Source organism: Engystomops pustulosus, chromosome 3 (assembly GCF_040894005.1).
Source record: "Engystomops pustulosus chromosome 3, aEngPut4.maternal, whole genome shotgun sequence".
In the NCBI taxonomy this organism is placed as follows: domain Eukaryota; kingdom Metazoa; phylum Chordata; class Amphibia; order Anura; family Leptodactylidae; genus Engystomops; species Engystomops pustulosus.
This window is the reverse complement of record NC_092413.1, coordinates 143817273-143823270: the sequence shown is the minus strand read 5'-3', so window position 1 is coordinate 143823270 and position 5998 is coordinate 143817273.

Sequence of the window (5998 nt, the reverse complement as noted above, 5' to 3'; positions counted from 1 at the left end):
AAATCTTCTTGTATCAGACCTCCCCAATAATAGACTATGCATCTTGGTGGTCTTCACTCAGGATTTTCACTGTGTTGTTGGACGAATATAGACAGACATTGGGGCAGATTTATAAATGGTGGCCTAATGTTAGACAATGCAGAGTTAGACTGGACATTCTTATTCTGCACCAGATTTATAAGTGTCGATAAGGCTGGATAAGAATTCTGTCCTAGTATAAGACTGTCTAGTCGTACTCTGCAAATCCTATTGGTTATCTTACTTTACGCCAGAAAGTTAAGACACAATTCTGTTGGGTCAGCAGAATTTCTAGCGCACTGACCTTTTCTGCCGCGATACCACACCTCCTTTTCTTAGGCCACGCCCATTTGGAGTTAGTCCTAGGAGAGCCAGAAAACTTTCTGAAACCCTTTATAAATGTGGTGTAGACAGACTTATAGTGCAAACTACTACAGAATTCTGTCATGTACAGATTAATCTGTTAAAAACAATTTCCAGATTATTGGTAGTGCCTTTGTCCACCTTCTCTATGCAGAAGAGCACTTGGAAGCATGGACATACCTTCCCCTCTTTAGGCAGACTTCACACATCCTGGCCCTTCAAAATTGCATGTGCAAGCTGGATCTACAGATGTTTTCTCACTAGTGTGTACTTATTGCAGAGAGTATATTTTGGAGTCAGCCAAGGCTCCATATAATAGACATATGCTCTGTTTTACTTGTTAGTAAATTCAGAAGTTTATTTGCCCACTGACATAATGTCAGAGGCTGTGGTAGTTGGCATTCTTGTGTCACTCCAGTCTGATTTTATTGTCTATCTTCTCCCAGATGGTTTGAAACCAATGTTCTTTGAGCCACCCACATGGAAATGTTGATATGAAAGTCTTTGAATTTTGTATTAGACAAAATATTGTGTCTTTGGAGGAATATACTGCACCGTAGCACGGACGGCACACGGCAGCGCAGGGAGAGGAGGAGGTGACATGTCATATCTTTTCCTGGGCTACGGAGCAGTACGGCGCTGCGAGCCCGTAGAAGTGTATGGGGGACGTATATTGGCCGCATATACGTCGGCCGTATATACGTCCCCCATACTGTAGTGTGAATGTAGCCTTAGGCTTCATTCACACAATGTAAGCCCGACGTACCGTGGTACAGCAGGCATACATCGGCGCCGGGGGGGGGGGGGGCTGGGGGTGGGGCCAATAGCGATATATATGGCCACGGCGCCGTATTACGGGGAAAGTTAGGACATGTGTATGGGGGAACGTATATACCGCCCCAATATGTATGTGTGAATGTAGCCTTAACCTCAGTTAATGTCACAAAGTTTTTTCAGAGACCGTTTACTTGGAAAGTCCTAATTTAATCAATTTTATCTACCGCTCATCCAGTTTTGAGTATAAATATATCGTTGGATGGTAGCTCAGGTTGCGGTGTATTTTAATGCAGTGAAAACAAGCATTTTATGATTTGGAAGCACCCCTGTGTCATGAGTGGCAAGTTGTTTTTTTTTTTTTTTTTTTTTGCATTGGCAATGATACTAACTTGTGTGTCTATATAGAATCCCTTTAACATAAAAGTATGTCTTTACTGTAGAAAATAACGATGTTTTGAGCTTGGAAAGTAGTCTTTTGTATGTAAAAGCCCATGTTATGAGTTGTCTAGTGACCCTCCGAGCCACTGTGCATATCTATTGTCATGCTTAGAGCATGGCTCACAGAATATAATAGCCTTCTGTTATGTTATACAGAGCTTTCCCAGCTAGAGTGGGCTACAAATACAATTGTAACACATTTAAACTTAACCTGGTTAACAAGTTCCCTATTGGAACTATGGCAATTGACCTTTATTTGATAATGAAATTACTGTAATGGTGTCCTCAGATGTGACGTCTTGTTTTGGGTGCCACCATGATTTTTCTTATCTTTGTTGTACCCTCAGAAGTTAAAATTCTCTTTATTTGGTGATATAAAGGTCTGTTTACTCTTTATATACCAGCCTGACTTGCTGGCAAACGGATGATTTAGAGTAAGTAGATACGCTTGATAAGTAGATGCAGTGTGAATGTAGTGACAAGTAATCAAGGGGGACGTCTAATACTTCTCTAATGCTATAGCCCAGTGTTGGTTTGTAAAATACAGGCAGTCCCCGGGTTACATACAAGATAGGGTCTGGAGGTTTGTTCTTAAGTTGAATTTGTATGTAAGTCGAAACTGTATATTTTATAATGGAAGTTCTAGACAATTTTTTTTCTTTTGCCCCAGTGACAATTGGAGTTTCAAAATTTTTGGTGTAATTGGACCAAGAATTATCAATAAAGCTTCATTACAGACATCTTACAGCTGATCAGTGCAGTCTGGCACTATAGTAATGTATCCAGAGAGCTTCACCAGAGGTCACATGGGGCAGAGGGGTCCGTCTGTAACTATGGGTTGTCTGTAAGTCGGGTGTCCTTAAGTAGGGGACCGCCTGTAGTTGTGTAATGGGCCCTTAAAAGGTCAATATACTGCAGTGAAGTTTTAGCTGCAGTAGGTTTTGTCTTGTTACTTAAAGGAAACCTACCACTTTAAATTGCCACTTATAACCCACAAAACCTTGCACCAGCTCTTCTGCACTATTTGTAGAAACCGCTGTAGTCCGTTTAAAACTGTTATTCTTTATATTCCAAACCCCCCCCCCCTTCGGCGCACCACGATATGTGCTCTGCGCACCATGCGTGCCACAGTGCGTGCGCCTTATGAGGTGCCGGAGAGCCGGTTACGTCACCGGGCACACTCACGCCTACCTCGAGGACATATCGTGGTGCGCCAAAGGGGGGTCAGAATATAAAGAATAAACCAGTTTTAAACGGACTACAGCAGTTTCTGCAAATAGTGAAGAGGTGCAAGGTATTTGTAGGTTATAAATGTCATCTTAAAGTGGTAGGTTTCCTGTAAAGGAAGCTGTACACATTAAGTGCGAATTCCCTGGTTTTCCAGATTTTGACTGGCATTCCCCTTTTGGAGTGTTTGGCCAGAATATATATAATTTTTACCCAGGTAAAGGCATGGTGGCTTCTCATTTAAGTTTAATGGGAGTGTGATCATATTTCCACGTATGAGATAACGGTGGTTCACATTGGCGGTTTTTTTTTTTGCCCCCCTTCACAACAGTGTCTTCTCACTGAACCCATTTTGGCCTATGGGCACATACAGAATGGTTTTCTCTTCCAGGCTTCAGAGATTTTTCACTAATGCCTTACTGAACCAATCTGTATGTGAACATAGGCCAAATGGGTTCAGTGAAAAATCACTCGTGCAAAAAACATGCCAATGTGAAACCACCCTAAGGAATAGATTTGTTGGGGGCCTGCGTTTTAGCGAGAAATTGGTGAGACGCAAGTTGCACTAAAATCAGACAAATATTGGTGTGTTTGGCTTACAGTGAAGTCAACTACTAGGAAACTAATAGTTAGACTTAAAAGAGAGTCTATCACCGGATATTAAACTACCAGTCCTATGAATTGTCCTATCTAGAATTCCTTCTTTTATATGAAATCTCTATTTACCTATAAAGAAAATTACTCCAAAAGTCACATGAAAATGAACAGAGACAAGTTAGATTTGCCTGAGAAAAGTCAAGTTTAGAGGCTGTAGGTAAAGTGTCACTTCAGACTCCTATCTTGAGCTCTGTAGTACCTAGAGACCTGCTTATATCCTCATGTTAAAGATAAATGGTTTGGTTGTGAGAGCTACAAAACAAGATACCAGCATGTGGTAGATCACAGAACCACAAGCCTGATGCGACCTGAAAGTTGAGATTCTTGCCTTTTAGTATGACCCGTATGACATCATGGGTCACATCTATTAGGGCTTGTACACCTGAAATCAAATGTTACAGCCCAACAATTTTGGACCCATCAGTGATGGACACCCCCTCCCCCACCCCGAAAAAAAAAAAAACAATCACGAGAAGCGGGGTCCCATGGGATACAAGGTACCTCCGCCTGAACCCTTGTTGCTCGCTGAGATGAGCGAAGCAGAGGGCCGCACATGTACATTCTTCTCCATGCCCTGGGTCCGACAGAGGGACCTCGTTCCCCATCGGACCCTCCATTCTTGTGTTATGTGACCCCCCCACCGATCAGCAAGGTAGGGTGCTGTCACCCAGTGTGTTCTTGGTCAGTTCTTGGACCGTTTTTAAACGCACTGAAAACGCATGTATTTTTCATGTTTACCATGCTTATGACTGGTTTGAATCTGCGTTTCTTTTATGTTACTTTAAGCAGCTGTGAAAATGTTACTACAGGATTCATAGCAGCCAAATGCGTGGTACACATGCAAAAGCATATGTGTTTTCAGTGTGTTTAAAAACACACCAGGAACAGTCCAAGAACCGCACCATGTGACAGCACCCTTAGGCATTCGGGTGATGCCACACATGGCGCTTTTGGTTTGTTTTTAAGCATGTGTTTTCAGTCCGTTTAAACTGTTCATTTGGCTGCTTTGAACTTGTTAATGTTAACCCCTTAGCGCTCCGTGCCGTAGCTCTACAGCGCTGGGTCCTGCGATTAGCGCTCAGCGCCGTTGTGCTATGGCGCGGAGACTATGCTTGTTCGGCATCAGGGGTTGCTGGATGTCAGCGGTAATCTACGGTTGACATCTCCGGGTAACACCCGCAGTCACAGTGGGCTCCGATCGTGGGTGTTTAACCCGTTAAATGCAGCGGACTGCATCCTTTAACTTGCCTTTGCGGGGTCTCCACACAACACCCGCCCCCAAATAATGATTTTTACCTATTAAATCCCACAAAAAAATGCAATAAAAAGTGATAAACAAAACATATGTACTTCAGAATTAAACTGTTGCAAAGTACAACATGTCCCACAAAAGACAAGCCATCAACCAGCTCTGTAGCCAAAAAAAAAAAAGTTATGCCACTTGGAAGACACTTGAAAATTATACATTTTCCTCCACATTAGGGTCTTGTATCCCCGTAATCGTATCGACCCATAGAATAAAGATCACATGATTATTAGGCTATATGGTGAACACGAAAAAAAAAGTAAAAAATCCAGTAGAGAATTGATGCTTTTCTACTCCTGAAAGTAGTAGAACTTTTGGAAACGTGTACATTTTAGGGCTAAATGAACGTATACCCGACAAAATTTCACCTCCATTCTGATTCAGATACTATGAAGATCTCAAGGGGTTAACAATCTTTGTAAAAGCTGCATCTGATAGTTTGAGGGGTGCAGATTTGAAAATGGGTTGGTTATATAGGGGGTTTTTGTTGCTAAATATGTAAAATTTGATTTCAAACAGTATTTATCCCCAAAATAGTCAAATCTGAAAATACGGAAAATCGCTATTCGATTTGTAGGCCGCGTGACATCAAAATTAAATTATCCAAACATGTCAAAAATGATGAAAATGCAAAGTAGACATATGGGAAATGTTATTCAGCAATTTATTTAGGTGGTAAATCTATCTGCCTGAAAACGCAATGGTTTTGAAAATGGCAAATTCATTTTTTTTTTTTTTTTGTAAATAAACGCAAAACTTATCAGCCAAAATTTACCACTAAAATGAAGAACAACATGTAGGGAAAAAACAGTTTTAGAATCGCTTTGATAAGTTAGTGTTCAAAGGTTATAACCATATAAAGTGACCCAAGTCAGAATCCAAAAAAATAGGACCGAGCCTTAAGCTTTAAAATGGCTGCGTCCTTAAGGGGTTATTAGATTCTAAGCAGCCAAACACATGGTAAACTGTCAAAAACAGATATTTTAAAAACACATGTGGTTTTAAACGGACCAAAAACGCATGCTTAAAAATGAACCAAAAACGCTGTGTGGCATCACCCTCATCTGGATAGGGCCTGACTTGTTTCCCCGGAAAACCCCTTTAAAAGTGATATTCAATACATACAGTCATGAGGAGGTTAATGCAATTGAGCACCTGCACATCTAGCACCTGACCGCATGAGCAGCGCTGGCATGTGCCATCTTGCTGCAA